We start from the raw sequence: 21,953 nt of genomic DNA, 5'->3' as shown, positions 1-21,953 counted from the left end.
CTTTGGCAAAGGTATAGCTTTAGTGTTTCAAATAGACTTTCATCTAATGGACAAAACACATCTGTAATACATAGATTAGGTCTCTCTCTCTCTCTCTCTCTCTCTCTCTCTCTCTCTCTCTCTCTCTCTCTCTCTCTCTCTCACACACACACACACACACACACACACACACCCTGGTTGGCTTCCCTGCCTCTTGCAGGAAATCAGAAGTTCAAGATCATGAGATTATCCAGGTGTTACTAGACTAAAAACTTCATGCATTTTTTCAGGCTGATATTTGTGGAAACCCAAGGTTAAATTAAAGTCTGTGCAAAAAACAGCAAAAAATACACTTACATGCCTTTATTTAAATTTTCCTGGAAAATTCTTAAGAGCTCTGCATACTTTTCTGAGAAATAGCTAAACATGTTTAAGAAACCACAAGTTTTCTTGTTTAATTGATGTAAACAGTGTACCTAATTTGAAGCCATGGAAATTAATGAAAGTTTTATCATTGCCTTCAAATGTAAAAGTGAAGAGGTCTTGATTTTTCAATAGAAATTGACATTTTACTGACAGGTTGTATTTTGCATATAGACAGGAGGATTGGAAACTAAAATTTAGATAAGTTACATAATTTTGTGGCTGTACATGCAATCTGTTGTAGACACATGTCCATACTTTGGTTGTACACGTATGTCCATACTTCTCACTTTCCATCTTACACACACAAGTGTGTCTGCATGTGTAAGAACAGAAAGCAGGAAAGAGAGAAAGGCATACATATCACTGTGAGCATCTAATTTGTATTCACTGATTAACTGGGCTTAATTTCCGATTACAACGTAACAAATTGTTTGAACACTGCTGACCTATAGTTGGGTTGGGGTTTTTTTGGGTGTTGGGGAGGGGTTGTTTTTTTTGGGGGGGGTGTTCCTTGAGACTAGCTGAATTGTTCCCTCAAGATGATTTGATACTGAGGACTACACTGCAAAGTGGTGGCAATCAAATATCATTTCTTATCTTAGGTCAGAATGGATTAACATAATTTCCATCTCATAGATTGTAATATTCTAAGTAGTTGCTGACTTTTAATATATAATGAAAACATTAAAGTTTGGTGGTAAAAATGGAGAATGCCATCATATTCTATTAAGTACAAGTCTTCTAACATGCAGTCAAAAAAGCATGCCTTTGGTCAAAAGTCATTTGTAATGTGATTTGCATACTGATTAAAAAAACCTTACTAAAATGCTGTATTTTAGGGCATGGTAACCTTTGAAAGAAGACTAATCCTTTTTCTAAGCATAGCAGTCAGAAAGTTCAAAAGATAAGATTCCATCATTATGAATAAAATAAGGCTACATCTGAAATTAAAATTTTTACTACATCTAGCATTTCTAAGTCTATGCTTATGGTCTGAAAACAAAACCCAACCAACTTTATTTCTGTTACATATTTCAGGCACAAAAGGCAACTATATACATTCATTCTGGCTTAAAAATAATAATAATCTCCAAGAAAGAACAAAATATATGCAGCTACCAAAGCTCCAAAAATAGCTCATCTGTTCCCCAAATCAGAAACCCTTCATGGGTACATGTTTAAAATTAAGCACTGCAGTGGATATTGGGCTGCTCTGTCTTAATTCATTAATCCTGTATGTGTCAGGGGGTTCAATATATACTGCATTAACACCTCATTTTAGTCTAATAGCAGGGTGCTGGGGGCAAAGAGGGGGAGAAAGAAGCAAAAGACCAGCAATGATAAGCAACCTTTTGGTCAGCACTTCAGGACAATTAAAAGGAAAATGCCTAAGCAACTGACAAGCATACCTCCAGAATAGGCAATTTGCAAAACTGGTTTTAACATATCACTGGGAAACCAATAAATAAAAGGGACTTTAAACAGTTAGAGACACTCTGTCTATTGGTAAGAATTTTTTTGCTAAGAAGCATTACGAGGTGGTAAGGCTGTAGTTTAGCTATATATACATGATATGCACGTAGACTGATGTTTTAATTTTTTTCCCTTCCCTGCCATAGCCACATCGGCTCTGAAGTGGACCTGAGTTTGGACAACAAGGATCTGGAGCTTCCTGCCATCCTCCTGTGTTCATCAGCTATCTCTCAACATGGATCTGGTGCCCCAAGAGACTCAGCACATGGCAGGACGGGTTCTGGGGATGGTAAGTGGCAGACCATTGATGCAGATGGGTTTGAAGGTCACTAATTGCTCACCTAATGCTTGAGCCACCCTCCTACCAAAAACACAATGTCTTTATTGCTCAGAAATGGCCTTGTGCCTAGAGCTCAAGATAAGATGCTGGGGTTGGCTTCACGTCCACCTGCTAAAGTCCTGTCCCCCATTCCCAGAAGTTTAGTTGAACTTAGCTTTTCAACTTGCCCCCCCCCCCCCCCCCCAACTGAGAAACTAGCAGAAATTACCTTGATGCCCCCAGTGAATAAAGTATGGAAAGATGCAGGTGGTTTATTACAGACATAGTATTGCAAGTGAGTGCACAAGGGGATGAGAAATAAAAGCAGGTTCAAGTCATCAGGTCTACCACTTCAACAACTGGAGCAGACCACCCTGTCAGTCTAGGTTCCCCTGTAAGTGGCTACAGTACTCATTTAACTGTCCCAGACTCTTCTAAGTGCTGATTGTAGTATCCCAGACTCCTTTAAATACTGACACTGGCCTTGAAAGTCAGTCTGTGCTCCCCCTGTCCTCTCCCACCCCCATCCCAACAAACTCAGTTTGTACAGTCCAGGGTATTTGCACAATTGGAAAGGATGGGTCATGGAGTAGACAACACACCTGAGTGTGTGTGGCAGGGTGGGGGTGGGGGGAGCAAATGGCTGCAGCTCCTTCCTACCACTTACTAAAGAATCCATCAGCAATCGATATTGGCTGCTACAGTTGTGGTCTGCCGATCCCTTCAAAGGAGGTGTGGGTGGGGGAAGAGAGATTTTCTCTGCATTCTTAAGCCATGCATTTTCAGCAATTCAGTGGCCATTTGTCTGCAACCTTTAGTAATTGCTTCCCAGCCATCAGGCCAGTGGACCACACAGACTGAACAATCCTTCAGCAGTAGCCACCACTACTTGGAGACATGCTACATTTATGTGCTGCAGCCACATAGGGCCTGTAGCGAACTTGTATTCATGGGGCAGTAATGGGTTTCATTAAAATGTTGATTTATTTTTTACATTTCATTTGTTTACTGTGTCATTTATATTGCCTTGCTTGCCCTTTTCCACATTTCTATTTTTCTGTTTAATAAAAGTTCTGCCCTTGTCAAAATGATGACTGTGGTGTTTAAAAAAAAAAATAGGCAGGAAGGAGCCGTTCAGACAGTGTTCCACCTTCCTGTCTGTCCATCTCCCTCTCCTCTTCCTTGCACTTAGAACTCCAATTAATTTTGGAGAGAGGAGACTTTAGCAGTCAACATGTGGTCTTTAATTATCATTGTGTTGTGTCCCCCACTTCAGTTAGGCATCAATTGACATTGTTTAAGTTAATTGCCTGCTTAATGCCTCAGCCACCCCCCTCAAAAAAACACAATAGCAGTACTACATAGAGATAGGGACTCTGTGTGCCGGGCATCATGCCCAGAGGTTCAGATGGCCTTCTGGGTGATGAGAGAGTCTCATGAGCCAAGGCCAATCCAGACAGTGATGACCTGCAGTTCAAAATAGAGAGCCATTAGGGGAAAAAGCCTTCTGCCTGTGTCTCTGTTAAGAAATGGGAAACTGTTTCTCTGATTTGAAGATTTGTGGTTGTATTAGGGAGGGGGTGTGGGCACTCTAACTTTGGGGTCAGGCATGGGTGCAGTCTGGGTCAGGTTTCCAGGAGTTGGGTTCCAGAGGTGCCTGGCATTGGAACTGGGAGCCGCAACTGAAGGCAAGACAGACTGGGGTCAGAAGCCAAAGCCAGAGACAGAGTAAACCAAGCCTTAATCAGGATCAGAAGCCAAGAGCCAAAACCAGAATTATGATTAGAGAACTGGAATCAGGGGTTACGAAGGATCTTACTAGAATTAGAGGCCAGAGCTAGAGCCAGGAGTCAAAACCAGAGAATTAGCAAGGAAGCACACTGATTCAAAAGCCAGAACTTTTGCCTTTGCCCAGACAAGGCAACTGCTACAGCAGGTTCAGCCTGTTGCCTTTGTTTACAGGGGATTGGCTTCCCCAATTGCTTTACTCAGCTCAGCTGGGACCAAGGCACTGCTCTGGGCTTGCTGCAAGTGGCACTTGTTCAGGAGATGAATTGCCCCCATCTCCTAACTGGGACCAGCTCAGCTAGATTACTTCTCTGGCCTCAATACAAATTGTTATGGCTGTAATGGTGTAAATATTCTCTTGGTTACAATTGGATAAGGAAAGATGCCTGAATTTTCAAACATATGAATTGGGGGCAGGAATTTATATGCATAGCATATGATCCCCAACAATTCAGTGGAAGTATGAACAAATAAGATTGAATTCTTAAGCTACACCTTGAGACAGAGATGGTTGTCTAAAGATGTAGTCCCCCAGCTGTCCTAGCTGGGCAGTGCAAGCTGGCAAGTTGTTTCCAGGAGATTCTGAAAGTAGAAACTTCATTTTGAGGAACAAGGTACAGGGGTAAAATCAAGTTCTGGTTCTTGTAGTTTCTTCTATTTGTTTATTTCTCATCTTTATCTGTACTTAACATATGGTTAGCACTTTTTATGATTTATCTTGTTTATATAACAAAACTTTTCACCATTTTTTATAACTTATTGCTGGTGATAATGTCAGAGCATTCAACTATATAGGCAACCGTCTTCTACAGAGAAGGGCATCTAATTTTCCACAAAAGTTGAACAAAAGGATACGCTTTTTTAGCTAACAAAATCTGCTCTGCCAAGAGCTGGTAAGGTAGGGGTGGGCAAAGTCTGGCCCATGGGCCAGATCTGGGCAGTAGTGGACTCCATTTCCCAGCATCCTCTGCCTGCATGGCTGGGGCTGGTTTCCATGGAGACCCCAGCAGCAGCAGCATTGTGATAGGCAGTGCTGGGGTTTCCATGGAGACCAGCCCCAGTAGTGCTGGCAGGCAGCAGCACCACCAGCCTCTTCCTGGTGGGGGGGAGGGGTGCTAAAGGGGGAGGCTGTGCTGCAGGTGGGAGTGGGGCGAACTCGGCTGCCTCCATCTGTGCAGGGCAGGCAGTGGCGGCAGCACCATTGGGAATGGTGGCTACAGCCCCCTTATTTCCCACCTCCCCTTGTGCTGCCTCTGCTGGCAGGGTGCACAGCGGAGCACAGAGATGCTCTGGAGCCAGGCTGGGAACTTGTGGTGGTGACAGCATGGTCCAGAGCCAAGGCAGAGCCATGATCTGCAAGCTGCATGCCTTAGGCAGGACATGCAGGCAGTGGATTGTGGTTCTGCCCTGGCTCCTTGCAGAAGTAACAGCATGGTCCAGAGCCTAAGTAGGACTAATAAGAGGTATAAGGCTGTAAGATACCTCCCAAAAGTGGGAGTCATACCTGGATTTCTCTAAAAGATACTTCACTGAACTATATGTGTCTGGTGAACTATTCAGTAAAATCTATTTCTACATTGACTCAGTGGGTAAGAGTGTCCATGTACTACTGTGAATGCATTTTCTGAGTGTAGTCATTAGGCAGAATTTTCATAGTAATTCATAACCAAGAACTTAAACCAGGTTGGCTGAGATGGCAACAGGAGATTTAATTTCCTCCACTGCCATGAAATTCACAGCCCTTTGGAGGAAGAGAAGCAGTGTAACATCATTACTAAAGGTCTAACAATATAAGCATTATTAGGATTTTCCAGGTTAAATCCTCTCTCTCTCCTTCCACAAGGGCTACTTTGTTCAGGATTAATATCTTATTTTTTCTAATGTTAACAATTGATGTGCTTTGGTGTCAGAAAGAACACACTCCATTTTTGTTTCTATTTTCGCACTATGTTGGATTTATTACTGTCCTTTTCATTATTTTTCTAGAAACAAACAGCAAGATTACCCCAAGTTTAAACTGACCACTAATTAAATATATGTGTTACAATGAAAGCATGAAGAATTTCAAGTTGGATAAAATTGTTTGTTACTCTTCACTTCACAACTCCTTAAATCTCTGCAAAGGTCTGCTTGAAGAATGCTCAATGAGGAAGCTGGTAACATAGGCACGCTGCAGCCATGAATTTGATGGCAGTTTCCTAGCAAACGTTGTGAATGGAATCATGAGTTAATTTATCAGCTCTGCAATGTTTCTCTTTTTATAAGACCATATAGCTGGGTGATATGGAGTGTATTGGCTTTTAACAGCCACCATTTTACATGGTATCCCTTACCTTGTCTATTATGTGTGGTGAGGTTTTAGAAGTCTCTCTTGTTGCTGTTTGTAACTTTTAGTGTTCTCAGTCCTAGGTGTTTTTCAATGGAGAAAGAAAAAGTATGGAGAACCACTCATCCACACTGGGCATGTCTCCACATGCTTAGTAAGTAGGCTTAGTCTAAAATCACCGTTTTTAAGACACATTAAAGGCACATGTCCACATGTGTGCACCCTTAATGTGCCTTTAAAAAGGTAATTTAAGGCTATGTGAGCCTAAATTTGATACCTGCATAAAGCAAGTATCAAATTTAGGCGCAACTAGCTAAGTCACATTAGCACCCAAGTAGACATGCTAATGCACATTAATGTGGTGTACATCAATGGATAGACACCACGTTAATGTGCATTAGCACATCTGCATGTGTGCTAATGTGACTTAGCTAGTCGTGCCTAAATTTAATTCACTGTAATGCGCATTAGCGTGTCCACGTATAGATGCATGCCTAAATTGCCTTAATGTGCCTTAAGCAAAAGCACATTAAGTTTAGGTGCATGTAAATACACATGTAGATGTGGCCATCGTGCCATCATGCATGTTACAATGCAAGGGTCCTTAACTTGCAACAGGAAAAATGGGCCATGTTAACAAAATAAGTTTAAATTTAACATTGATTATTTTTTTAAAGACTTATTGACTTTTGTTTCTTATTTCCTGACACAAGGGCAAGACTTTTAGGAAAATTAAATATATTAAAGAAAAAAATCATTTCTCTCTAAAGACCTCTTTTTGCAATCTAATCATCATCTGAAAGTATGCTAATTTCAACAGAAGCCCTTTCAGAGATTCAGAGACCTCAGGGAGTCAACGTGCCTCTCCCTTGAGTTACCAGCAGGATAAGTTCACAATCTTAGTACATTTAACAAAGACACTAAGCATGAAGGAATTTTTGCTACTTTGAAGTCTCAGGGCAATAGTAAGATGTGAAGTAAATTAAGTACAAATAGTTTAGGAACAAAACAAACAGCTAGCAATCTCTTTAGCTATTTTTTTAGCTGATGAAATTGCTAAAAAGAAACACTGAGTGCTTTTGTTGTTCCCAAAATGTTTGTACTCAACTTACTCCATATCTTGCTATCACCATAAGACTGAAGAGTGAAATTCCAGGGTCAAGGTCCAAAGGATAATAAATAAAAGGGCATGGTAGTCATCCAACCTGCACCCACAGATCAAGCAGCATCCATAAAATAAGCTCTCCTCATGTGATGTAACAAAATTAGATGTCCTCCCAAGGTAGATTGTTCTAGTAAAATATGAAAATACGATCACAAACTGAAGTTTCTTGAGCTTGGCTTCCACTTGGGGAGGGCTGCATGTCCCGATAAGCTACTTACATTTAGCCATATGGTACCAGGCTTCTTATACCTGGATAATATCTAACTTGGGTTGAAACAAAATGCTGGTACTCTTCCAAGCCACATACTCAGTATGAATTGCCACTCAGTCTAGACTGGGCAGCTTTATGTAACATGATCCTCCCTCTCCTTCATTAAATTAGTTTCATGGGCAGAGAAATATCTTGCAATCTAGACAATTAATGTATAATCACTGAGCACATGACTGGCATCTCAGTAAAGATTCAATAATTCAGGCAAATAGCTCCATATGCACTGGCAGGTGGGCTGAGATCCCTGAAAGAAGGGATTGTCTATGTACTACTTGACAACTTCTATTCCAGGACTAATGTATACATGTGTATGAAGCAAGTTACACTCTGCATCACTGATGACTCATTCCATGGGAAGTTAACCTGCCAAGACTGCCATCACCTGGTGTTTGAGGTAATGAAATGGTGTCAAAATACAGTACTGAGGTCAGAAGAATTGGCAACAGTAATCACAGTGCATCAAATAAAACTCTCTCTACATTTTGATCATGGGAAAGTAGGGCTGGAAGGGATCTCACAAGGTGATCTAGTCCAGCCCCCTGCTCAAGGCATGGTCATCCCTGACTAAACCATTCTAGCCAAAAATCAGTCAAACCTGCTCTTGAAAGCTTTCAAGGGTGGAAATTCCACAGTTTCTCTAGGTAGCCTTTTCCAATGATTGACCACTCTCATAGTCAGAAAGTTCCTTATAGTCTCCAATGTAAACTTCCTCTATTGGAGCTTGAGGCTGTTTCTCCTGCCCTTACAGCCACAGAGAAAAGCCCATCTCCATCCTCTCTCTCATCAACCTTCAGGTAGTTGAAGACTGTTAACAACTCCTTCAGCCTTCACTTCTACAGATTCAATAACGCTAGTTATTTCAGCCTTCCATCATAAATCTTGCCTCCCAGACCCCTAGTCATGTTTTGTTGTTCTGCACTAGACTCTTTCCAAACTGACCACATCTTTCCTCAAGCATGGGGTCCAAAACTGGACACAGCACTCCATGTGAAACCTCAGCAGTGCTGAATAGAGTGGAAGAATCACTTCCCTTGATTTGTAAGTGACACTCATAGAATCATGGAAAATCATTGCTGGAAGGGACCTCAGGAGGTTTCAAGGATCATCAAGGAATCAAGGCTTTGTCTTGCCAGGTCTTACAAACCCTCCAAGGATGGAGATTCCACACCTGCTCTGGGTAATGTGTTCCACTGCTTTACTACCCTCCTAGTGAGAAAATTCTTCCAAATATCTAACTGAAATTTGCCTTGCTGCAACTTGAGACCATTGCTCCCTGTTCTGTCATCTGTCACCACTGAGAACAGTCTAGCTCCATCATCTTTTGAACCCCTCTTCAGGTAGCTGAAGGCTGCTATTAAATCCCCTCTCACTCTCTTCTTCTCTAGAAGAAATAAGCCCAGTTCCCTTGGCCTCTCCTCATAAGTCATGTGCCCCAGCCTCCTCACCCTTTTTTTGTCCTCTGCTGGATTCTCTCCAGCTTGTCCACATCCTTTCTGTAGTGGAAGGCATAAAACTGGACACAGTACTCCAGATGTGGCCTCACCAGTGCTGAATAGAGGGAAATAATCACTTCCCTTTACCTATTTGTAACACTTCTACTAATATAGCCCAGTATGCTGGTAGCCTTCCACATAACAAAGGCACAATGCTGGTTCATCATATTCAACTTATTGTCCACTCTAACTCCCAGGTCCTTTTCTGCAGAGCTGCTGCTTATCTAGCAGTCCCCAGCCTGTACAGCACATGGGACTGCTCCGTCCTAAGGGCAGGACTTTGTACTTGCCCTTGTTGAACCTCATGAAATTCCTTTCAACTCAACCCTCCAATTTATCTAGTCACTTTGAATCCTAGCCTGACCCTCCAGTGTATCTACCACTCCCCCCAGCTTGGTGTCATCTGCAGACTTGCTGAGGGTGCACTCTATGGCATCTTCCAGGTCACTGATGAAGATATTAAACAACACTGGCTCCAGGACAGACTCGTGGTGTACTCTACTTGATACTGGCTGTCAACCAGATATCAAACCATTAATTACTACCCTCTGAGCCCAATGCTCCAGCCAGTTTTCTATCCACATTAGTCTATTCATGCAGCCCATACTTCCTTAGCTTGCCTGAAATAACGTTGTAGGAGACTGTATCAAAAGCCTTGATGATCTGCTCCATGATTTTTCAAGTGACTGAGGTGAGGCTGACCAGTCTGTAGTTCCCTGGATCCTCCTTCTTCCCTTTCTTAAAAATGGGCACTATGTTTGCCCTTTTCCAATTATCCAGAACCTCTCCTGATTGCAATGAGTTTTCAAAGATGATGGCCAGAGGCTCTGCAATCACATTGGTCGATTCCTTTAACACCCTCAGACGTATCCCATCCAGCCCCATGGACCTGTATATGTTAAGCTTTTTTTAAATAGTCCTTAACCTGTTCTCTTACCACAGTTGGCTGCTTACCTCCTCCCCAAACTGTGCTGCCCAATGCTGTAGTCTGGGAGCTGACCTTCCTGTGAAGACTGAGGTGAAAAAGGCACTGAGTACTTGAGCCTTTTCATCATCATCTGTTACAAGGTAGCTTCCCCCATTCAGTAAGGGACCCATACTTTCCCTGATCCTCTTCTTGCTGCCAACATACTTGTAAAAACCCTTCTTGTTACCCTTCACATCCATTGCTAGCTGCAACTTCAACTACACTTTGGCCTTCCTGACTTCATCCCTACATGTCTAAGCAATGCTCTTATATTCTTCCCTAGTTATTTGTCCAAGTTTCCACTTCTTATAATCTTCCTTTCTGTGGTTTAACAGGGAACTCTTCAGTAAACTAAGTCAAGCTGGTCTTCTGCCATACTTGCTAGACTTCCTGCACATTGGGTGGTTTATTTCTGTACTCTCAGGTAAGGCTTCTTTAAAGTACAGCCAACTCTTCTGGGCTCTTCTGTCCCTCATTCTGGCTTCCCCAGGGATCCTGGCCATGAATTCCCTGAGCAAATTGAAGTCTGCTTTTCTGAAGTCCAGTGTCATTACTCTGCTGCTCTCCATCCTTCCTTTCCTCAGGATCCTGAACTCAATCATCTCATGGTCACTGCTGCCCAAGTTACTGTCTATTAGTACATTCCCCACCAATTCTTTCCTGTTTATGAGCAGCAAGTCAAGAAGAACACAGCCCCTAGTTGGCCACTCCAGCACTTGCATCAGGGAATTGTCCCCAACACTCTCCAAAAGCTTCCTGGATTGCCTGTGTGCTGCTGTATTTGCCTCCCTGCAGATGTCAGGGTGATTGAGGTCCCCCATGACACCCAGGGCCTGTGATTGGGAAACTTCCACTAGCTTCTCTAAGAGAGCCTCATCCACCACTTCCTCCTGGTCTGGTGGTCTATAGCAGACCCTCACCATAACATCTCCCCTCTGACCCTAACCCAGAGACTTTCAACAGGCCTATCTCCAATTTAATACTGGAGCTCTGAGCAGTCATATGGCTCTTTTCCCTAAAGTACAACCTCATAAAGCACAACTCCTCCTCTCCTCCCCTGCCTGTTCTTCCTGAACAATTTATAGCCAGCCATGCCTGTGCTCCAGCCATGTGAGCTGTCCCAGCAAGTCTGTGTTATTCCAATCACATCATAGTTCTGTGACTGTGCAAGGTCTTCCAAATTTTCCTGCTTGTTTCCCAGGCTGCATGCACTCATGTACAGGCACCTAAGGTAAGAAGTCAATTGCCCTTATTTCTCAAGAGGAATGAAAACACCTCTTCTTTTGCCCTCTTCTGCTTGCTCTTCCTCCAGGCCACCCACTTCCCTTGGGGCTTTTTCCTCCATCCCCCAGCAAGCCTAGCTTAAAACCCTCCTTACTAGGTTAGCAAGCCTGTCTGTTAAGATGCTCTTCCCTCTCTTCATCAGGTGGATCCCAACTCTTCCTAGCAGTCCTTCTTGGAACATCATGCCATGATCAAAGAAGCCAAATCCCTGTTGTCTACACCACCTGTACAGCAAAGCATTGATCTGCAGGATGCCAGGATGCACTCCTGCCTTTTCCTCCACAGTCCTGGAGGTCTCCTCCTGTTAAGACAACCCAGTATGCTCTTGACTTTTCTTGCAACAAGACCATACTGTTGGCTTATATTCTGCATATTGCAGGCTAGCCAGTCATTCCCTAGTCTTTATTTGTGCATGCAATTATTCTGTTCTAAGTGGAGGACCTTGTACTTGTCCTTGATGAATCTCATCCAATTGATTGCAGACCATTTCTTCAGCATATCCAGGTTATTGTGGATCCTAACCCTACTCCTTCGAGTATCTCAACTCCACCAAACTTAGTGTCTGCAACTATGCTAAGAGTTCACTTGAACCCATGATCCAAATCAACAATACCAGACTGAAGACATACCACTGGGGAACCCTACTTGATACCTCCTCCTAACTAAACATTGAGCTATGTATGACTACTAGTTTAGGAAATGATCCGGTCAACTATGGAAAGGAGAATAGGGAATGAATAGCTGAAGCTATGTATTGCCCTCTAACAAAAGTCCAAGTTTAATATATAGTAAATATTAATATTCCCTAGACAATCAAAGTCTTGGTTGAGAAAGTGCTTATAGCACATAGACACAAAGCCTGACTTTGTCTCTTCGTCATTGTGAGAGAAGGGGAACCAAGTTTACTGCAGCTGTTCTCAAAGGTGGCTCTGATTTTAATTTCAGTGCATTCTTTCTAAACTGACTTACATTCTACATGTGAATGACAGTTAACATCACTCTTCTAAAGTTAATTAAATACAACATAGAAAATGTTTCTATCCTGTTTTGCAGTACAATGCATTGGACTATGTGGACAATTTATGTATAAAGACTTGCTGTCTAACTGGTATTAATTAAAACAAAACCTATTTTATAAAATTTACTGAGCTAATCAATCTACATATTCACTTTAATCAAACAACCTTTCTATGATTTTGATTCAATTGGACTGTTTAGTTGCATTTTCTCCTTCATTAAAAACAAAACTTCTGGCTTCTCAGCTGACAGTGGTCACTGAGCGATCCTTCCTTTCACTCCTAGTCTCTCTGAGTGCATCTACATGTTCATTAATGCACAATAGTTGCGGCACATTAAGTTTAGTACTTGTAATTACAGGTACTACCTTAACGCATTGTAATCGGTGCTACTGCGCATTAGCGCTGATGCATACTTTGTGATGCTAATGCATAGTAGACCAATTCTACTGTGCATTAGCACTGGTTTTGCCTGTTGCACTAATGTGCAATAGAATTAGTCTACTGTGTTTGAAGCGTCTTGTGTAGATGTGCCCTCTCTCATGCTATTCTTAATCTTTCAGGTATTTTCTTGTACTTTGGTGATTATTTCTAATCTTTATTATGTTCCTTGACAAGTTGTTTGTCCACCCATCCTCATTTGACTACTATTTGTGAAGTACATTTCTATAATACAGTGATTCTCAACTAGGGTGCCATGGCTGCACAATATAAACACTGTTAGGTATATTACTAACATGCATAGGTGTCTGTACAAGGGATGCACCTCTTACGAAACTATTAAGCCCTGCCCCATGACAGGTGCCCTGCATCTTGGTTGCCATCTTGGGAAGTCCCACCCCTAACCCCTGACCTCCGCCACCAGAAGTCCCACCCCTGTCCCCAAAAGTACTCCTTTTGGGAGGAATTTACAGCATTATAACCAGAAGTCCAGCCCCAACACATGGTCTAGGACATCAGAAGTGGCACCATCTTGGCCCCATAATCCCCTGCCCCATCACATGGTCCATGATGTCAAAAGTCCCATCCCCTCACTGCCATGTGAGCCGCCATGTTTGCCTTCATCCTGGTCCCAGAAACCCCTCCCCCATCACATGGATTGTGACACCAGAAATCCCACCCCCCTTGCCACCATGGTGGCTGCCATGTTTGTTTATCATGTTGCCTAAGATCCCCTGCCCCACATGGCCTGTGACATCAGCAGGTCCACCCACCCTACTCATGTTCCACAAGATAAATGCATAGGGTATGTCCCCACATGCAGGGACGTGTGGCTGGCGGAGGGGGCGCTGGGGGGAGAAAGTCACAAATATATGATGCTGACTTTTGCTGCTGTGCAGGCCCCTGCATGTGGGCTTTGGTGCAGGGCAGAATGTCCCACATCAGGGGAAATTGCCATTTCTCCTCTCCTCCCAGTTCCTGGCATGCTGGAGGAACTGAGGAACAACTAGAGTGGCAACCAGAACATCTCTTGGGAGGACCAAGCTTCCATGCCTACCAGCACACACTCCTAGAAAGTGTGGCACACTGCGGGGGTCTGGGACAGTTTTTTTGCTACCAGGATTTCCCAGTCACAAATTTTGCTCCGCCCCCGCAAATTTGCAGTGTGGAACATGTTTTAATATACCAGACATGTGGTTCGTGGCACTGCAGAGGTTTGTGGTGTCACAAACTACATGTGCCAGGACATCTTGATCTGGCCATAGTTCAAATAGGAACCCATAGTGTCAAAAGAAAAGGAGAGGCTGACCTGTTGTGGGCTTCCTGAGAACTAAAAGCAAAGAATTGAAACAGAAGAATTGTTCTCTTATTTTTCTGTAATCAAAAAAAAAATGGGGTGTGGAGAACTGAGAGCATTTTGAGGGGTGCATTGAGTCTAATGGGAAGTGTGTTTAGTCTAAAAAAGGTTGAGAACCAGTGTTGTGATAGAAAGGGGTGGTATTCATTAAAAATAATGCACTTTAGACATTCATGTTGCTTATTATTGATTTTTTTTTTATCTGACTCATTTACTAGGTATAATATCTCTGTGCAGCAGAGATCAGTTAGGCATGTGGGGGAAGAACAGACACTTGCCAAGAAATTAGGTGCCAATGGCGCTTGAATATTAAGGACCTTCAATACATTGAACATGTTCTTGATTCCTGTACTCAATATGGGAATCCCAAACCGCCTTTTGAACATACTTTGGCCAATAGTCCAGTTGACCAACTTAATCAAGCATGTCATAGAACGATTTCCTAGAATCACATAAAAATAGTGCTAGGAGAACCTCAGGATGTCAGACTTCTTTTTGAGGCAGGATCCTCCCTGCCTAAACCATCCCAGGCCAAAATTCAGTTGTAATTTTGCATTTACTGTCCAATCTACTTAACCAAATGAAACAGACTTAAGATGAGACTGAATACTTTGCTGTATTCAGGCTATGAGGAAATACTTTCAGATACAACTAATAGTTTCACAAGCCTTTCAATCTTTCACTTGAGGAAGGTTTCCTCTTTCCTCAAGACTGACAGGAGACAATTCATTGTGTATCCTTTCCAAGTCAGAGCCGTCACAACAGGTGTCCTGCTATTGCAGTTACTCACTAATACAGTTATGAAGAGAGCCTTGAAAGCATGAAGCATGTGCAACTGATTCAGAGACGACTCTCTGAGCCTGCAGACAGCTTAAAATACTGTGATCTAAGGACTTGATTTCTAAGCCCTAAGCCCTAAGAGACTATACCCAAGTCCCACCTCACATCAACTAACTGAAAAAAACTCACATTTCTAATTGCAATGGCCATTTAGGTTTCCTTACCCCTAATCCCTCTGAGTAGTACTTAATTATACAAGCTGCCCCATTGACAGTGATCAAAGCCAGAGGGGTAGCAAATACTGGCCTTTTAATTACTTTTATATTTTTAACTGTTTTCATTGACACTTGCAACTGTGTACACAAAATGTTCTTTAACAAAGTAGCCCTTAAAATCAAATGCAAAAATAAAGAATTAAAAGATCAGGAATCAAGTAAGCTGTTCTCAGAAAAAATAATCTTTTAAAAATATTCATAAGAAAGATGAACAAGTACATTTAATTCAAGTCTCCAAGAAAACACTTAGCTACAGCCTATTAGAAATGTTCTGTGTGTGTATTTGCTATGTTAGCAGCCACCAAATGACTGTTCACATGTATAAATCTTTGCCAACAAAGGTTTAGCATTAAGCACATCAACACAAAAGCATGCGCTTCAAAGTTGACTAAGATTTCTGTCATTCTCAGAAGAATATTATAACATTAATCCCATCTTTTATCCTATTTAAGGTCACTGTCACTTAGAATTTGTAGTGTTTAGCCTCTTAAAACAGTTACACTCTATAAGGGCTTATATTAAATATGATCATTTGAGTATTATTGCCATAGATATTACATGTTCTGAATTACAGCAAAATTCAATCTTGCTATCACAGAAAGCAGCAATGCAGCAGCAGGAATGAGATTATATTTACAAAAAAAAGAATGTTAAATGTGAGTTAAAACTAAGTTGTCTTTTATGATTTAATGTACTTAATTCTCTGTGCTATGCACAAGAGATGTAGGTTAACAAAGTCAGAAGAAACTGTGAAAAGCAAACATAATCCTTCCCTAAAGATTTGCCTCATAGAGCACAATTTGTAAGAGTGCTAAAGTGTTTCTGAGAGATTTTGGAAAATCTTTGAAGAAAGCTTGCAGGCAGAAATGTTAATAATAAAAAAATTACATTCTTATAAAACAGAGACATCTTAAACTCATTTTGTTCCAACAAACATATTTAATGGTTTGGTAAGTCAAGTGTACAATACCGTGACCCTTAGTGAGGCATAGGCACTTAGCAAGGATGATAACCTGATGAAGAAGGAAGGCACTCTGACCTAGGCAAACTTCCATGTTCTAAAGGACTTAGCAAGCTGTTTTCTCAGCCTTTCTTCCTGTGAAGCCATTCTCCAGCTTCCTTGTTGTAAGGAGCATGTTAGAGGCTTTGACATAGGTGCCTCCATTTGTATACATCTTCCATTATATAAAGGATGGAACAAACTATGGGTAACTTTGTAGCAAGAAAGGCTTGCAAGGCCAGATTCCTGTTTTTTCTGATGTAAACAAGAAAGACCTGACTTAAGTGTTTGACTAGAGTCACACAAACAAAGCAATTGAAATCCATTAGCTTCACTTAGCTGGGGAGGGGGGCTTCATGATCAATCCCTTTCATTAACATATACCCAATCAGGTTGTAGATAGATGCATGTGGAAGATAAACACACACGCACTCACGCACGCAAACCTGGGCTGAAGAGAGGAGCCATGCATGTGATCAGAGGGGCAGGAGACCAGGCCTTATGAAGAGAGGCGGAGAGCCATGGGACTCTTCAGCCTGGAAAAGCTCAGGCTCAGGGGTGACCTGGTGGCAGCCTGTAAGTACATCAGGGGTGTGCATCAGAATCTGGGGGGAACATCTGTTCACCAGAGCACCCCAAAGGATGACAAGGTGCAATGGACACAAACTCCTCCAAGACCGTTTTAGGCTGGACATAAAGAAAAACTTCTTTACTGTCCGAGTCCCCAAGACCTGGAATAGACTGCCTCCAGAGGTGGTGTAAGCACCAACTCTGGACCCCTTTAAGAAGCGTTTGGATGCTTATCTTTGACCCCAGGTGACTTCCTGCCCTTGGGGCAGGGGGCTGGACTCAATGATCTCCCAAGGTCCCTTCCAACCCAAATGTCTATGAAATCATGTATCTGAGCTATTGGAAGAACTGAACAAGAGCTGAGAGTTCATGGTGTCCAGCCCACACCCATCCAGCCTACACCTATCTACTCAGGCGTGATTGTTTTTGCATTTCCATTGCCTGATCTGAACGCTAATTAAATTTATGTTTAGCTTAATTAAAGTGATTCTCTTGAGAAGAGACAGGTGTGCTCTCCTTATTCCAGGCCCCATCCAAAAAAAAGAAAGCTTTCTTTGTCCAGTTTGGGGATAGAGGGCTTGCTCTCGCTTGTGATTTCCATATCCGATCACTAATCAGAAAAATCTGTTCTGACAAACAGCAACATACTGTTATGTTTTTCAACACTTTTTTTTCACATGGAAGTTACATTTTTTACTTCTGGTACAATGAGTTTGCATGTTGTGATGTACACATTGCTTGACCATGATTAAAGTTAGACTAGAAGTTAGAAGACAGTATCCTAACCATCAGAAAAGTAAGATCATAGGACAGCCTTCCAGAAGAAATGGCAGGGACAAAAAACAAATTAGTACTATGATGGAGATCCCATTCATAAACTGATCAAGCTCTAACAAGCTGTTTGTAGTAGTGCGGAACTAGATTTGATTGATGACCAAGGAGGCCCCTTCCAGTCTTTGTTCTGTACATGTCATATACGCTTGTATGAGTCAATCAAAAGAAAGTTAATAGCACAAAATTATCCAGTGTCCATGTCCAAGAAGTTTCATGTCATTTAGAAAATAAAACTAATCTCATAAGAGGAAGCAAAGGTGCTAGTGGAGAAATATGAATGTTGCCCAAGATTAATTCCTTAGCAATTTATTTTAACAATATAAAAAACACAAAGTTCATGTTATAAAGCATTCAAAGTCATGCAGTTAAATTGCATTTAATAATTCTTTAGAAATCATTTCTAGTATTATTGGCTAACATGAGCTGGAAAAGATACAGATTGAGCTTCTTTGTCCCCCACACACACTGGGGTTTGACAGATCTGAAATTCAGTTGCATAATGCTTTTTAGACGGGTCAAGTCATATTGACCCCCCTCCCTCCAAGTGTTCCATCTCCCCATTTCTTTCTGCTTTGAACACACAAAACATCTAGGTAAGATTACCATTTCTAACTGCTCCCACTTCTGAACTCATGACATCACCCTGCATATCCAGGTACAAGTTCCTAGGTTTCCCTCTAATAAGTCTCTGCAGAATTTCCTGGACTAAAGAAGCACTACTGAGAGATGAGCTATAGGGCATTTCCTTGCCCCTCCCCCAAGTTGTTCTTAGTTCACTTTAGCAAATTCAGGTTAAGATACCAGTGAAGATAGAACTTTTAATTCACACCAATTCAGGTGGTTCAATACTAGAGACAAAACATACTGAAATACTGCACTCTTGCACTGATTTGATGCAGCAAGTTTCCTTCATTCCTACACAGAGGAAAAATGAGCAAATGAGCTCTAAAATAGAACACACACACACACACACCCTTTCCCCTCTTTGGCACTGAAATCATCATGAGATAGAATAATAGTCATTTGGTCTATCCCGCTGCTCAAAGTAGGAACATCCTCAATTAGATCATCCCAGTCAAAGCCTTGTCTAGCCAGGTCTTTAAAACCTCCAAGGATGGAGATTCCACTACTTCTCTGGGTAACCAGTTCCAGTGCTTTACTACCCTCCTAGTGACAAAATTCTTCCTAATATCTAATCAAAATTTGCCCTGCTGCAACTTGAGAACATTGCTCCCTCTTCTGTCATCTGCCACCACTGAGAACAGCCTAGCTCCACCTTCACTTGAACCCCTCTTCAGGTAGTTGAAGGTTGCTATTAAATCCCCTCTCAGTCTTATCCTCTCTAGACTAAATAAGCCCAATTTCCTCAGTCTCTCCTCAGAAGTCATGTCTCCCAGCCCTCTCACCAGTTTTGTTGCCCTCAACCACCACGAGTGGCTCTCAAGGTCCTGATCCCTCCTGGACTGCTCCATGCCATGCTGTCAGCACCAACTGCCTGGCCCAGAGCCAGGAGTTCCAGACCTGAGCTGCCTTAAGTGGCTTCCAGGTCCTGCTCTTTGCACCGGCCTGTGCACCGTGTTCCTGGCTGCACACCATGGGTTGCAGACCCAAGACAGCTCAAGCGGCTCCTAGGGTCCTTGTCCCTTCTGGACCCTCCATGTGACGCTGCCTGCACCAATGCCACATTTCTCAGCGGTGGGCTAGGGACATGGCCACTTGCCGTGCAGTGAAAAAAGGTCTTCAGGTTCTTCAGAGTGCTGGCTCTGCCCCACTGGCCAGCTCACACCAGCTCTTCTTTGCCCAACCTCTTCTCCATTCCTTGACACAGCTGTCCACATGCCAGGCACACTGCTCTTTTTACACTCTCTGAGGGCTCCACCCCCAGATTACAGATGGAAGAATCAGGATGAAGCAAGGTGCAGGCTTCAACCCGGTCCAGGTTCTCTTCCTTGCCCCAGGTAGGGGTGGGGCAAGCTCCTCCCCAGCATTTACCCAATTGGTGGAAGGGCTCCACCAATCACAATGAAGATTTTCTGAGCCCGGCTGCACTGGGCAGGTATCGGTAGGCCCGCCACACATATATATAATTAACAAAAACAACAACAACATGAGTCCAATGTACTAAGCCCTTTCCTGACAGAGAGAGACACCTCCTAACTGGAAGACACAGCCACACACAGACACTTTTCCTTTTGGTAAAGCTCACAGCCTTTATGCATAAATTGTTGGTTGACTCATTTCTTCCGGCAGGCACAAGTTGTGGTGAGAAATATGAATTAGAAACTAGACATAGCATATGAGTTTGGAAAGGCTGTTCCACATTTTAGACTAGCATAGTGGGGAAAAAAGAGAATATGACATGACCTTCCCCTTAGCTTCTCTTCCCTTCCTTTCCCCTTCTATAACTCTCTCCTCCTTCTCTGTCAGATGTAGGAGTTTCTCACTGGCACCTCTCCTCCTCCAATTCATTTACTTGCCCTAGGGACTCTGCCCTATCCCACTTCTGCCTTAAACCCAGTCTCATTCTCTCCCCCTTCCCCCAAACTTACTCTTCCCTCTAATTACTGTGCACTGGCATTTATTCCCTTCAAAATGGAAGGATTTTTTAAATCAACCCATCTTTAACACACATACATGAGCTTGATCAATTTGCAAGTCCACTTACTTGAGACTCCATTCTTCTTTCAATTTAGATGCACTATTCTCAATCAATGTGTTCCTTGGTGGTTCCTACTTAAACTCCCTTCTCCCCTCCCTCCACAGAGAAATTTAATCCCATAGATCTACTTTTCAATGACAAACTTATCTCCTTCTGTAAACTAAGATCTCATCCTGTATGTTTAAGTTTCCTCCCTTGTATTCCCTCATCTGTGTATGTACCTGCAGCCTTATTTTTGAGTGGTTAGCACTTTGGGGAAGACAGTGATGTTTTGTTCCAAGTTTCTACAACATCTGACATAACCAGGTCCTCAACACAGTGGGACTCCTAACTCTTATAGCAATAGTGTAGTGTAGCAGGTTTAGGGGGTTGCTTTGCTCAGAAGCCTTTAAGTTTCATACAGTTCTTTATTTCCAACACACAACATTTTCCCTTCAGAAAGCATCAACAACATAAAACAGCACTCAACAGCATAACTCAACATAGTCCACACAGGGTGCACTCACAGTCTTGAGTCTCCTCTAGCCCTGAGAATGTGCTCACTACTGCTTCCTGCACACTACAGCTTTCTTTCTCCACCTGGCTCTGACTCCAGTCCTGTGGTGGTACAGCTGCTTCCAACCTTACAGCCTTGACTCACCTTCCAGACCCCAAAAAGTAGCCTGACCCAGTTCTTCTACAGTCATTCAATCCTGTCTTTCCCTAAAAACCTCTCTACCCTAACTCCCTTCCCTGGGAGTTTTTAACTTTCTGTGGCCAGCCAATTAACTATATCAAGTGGCTCAGTCCTCCTTGGAAGGCTTTAATCAGTTCCAGCTTCCTGCAGCTGGGTTGTAGCCCTTACAGAGTGCTTCAGCTGAACGTGTGCACTCTGTTGCAAGCCTTTGCCAGCCAGCCTGCTACATACAGCAAGCAGTCAATTGAGGGAAAATCAAATGGATAAAACAGAATGATTTGCTTCAGTAACAGAGCAAACTATCATAAGGCAGCTAAATGTTACTTTGCCCATACAGGTGCTAGAGAGAAAAATATACTTTTACCCTATTTTCTAAAAGATTGCCTTTCTGGGAGTCCAGTGCAATGAAAGAAAAATTAATTATATACTTCCCAAAAGAACAATATTCCAAAGAAAATGAGAACATTCTCATTTGTAACCAAAGAAAGCTATGGTACATTTTCACCTTGCAGCATTTGGATTTTGTTTTGTACCACCTTCCGTACAAGATAATGGCCTCTAATAAGATTGATACGTATAATCTGTCCAAATCTGTGCAGTCTATAATATATGGCATATCTGATTACAGGATGTGTCCATCCCTTGAACTTCATTTCATTACTTCATCATCATATGTAAACAACTCGGTGTAATCTGCTAGTAAAAACATGTAGGAAAATGTTCATTTTGTGACCTTAGATCCCCTAGTGACTCTGGGCTCTAAAAAATAAAATAATATTTTGGAAGGGATGGAGAAAACTCAACACATGGCAAAAGTCATTAAAGTAATTAGTTTAACTGGTAAGTTCATTTTC

Source organism: Alligator mississippiensis, chromosome 4 (assembly GCF_030867095.1).
Source record: "Alligator mississippiensis isolate rAllMis1 chromosome 4, rAllMis1, whole genome shotgun sequence".
In the NCBI taxonomy this organism is placed as follows: Eukaryota; Metazoa; Chordata; order Crocodylia; family Alligatoridae; genus Alligator; species Alligator mississippiensis.
Note: the sequence above shows the minus strand (reverse complement) of the source record.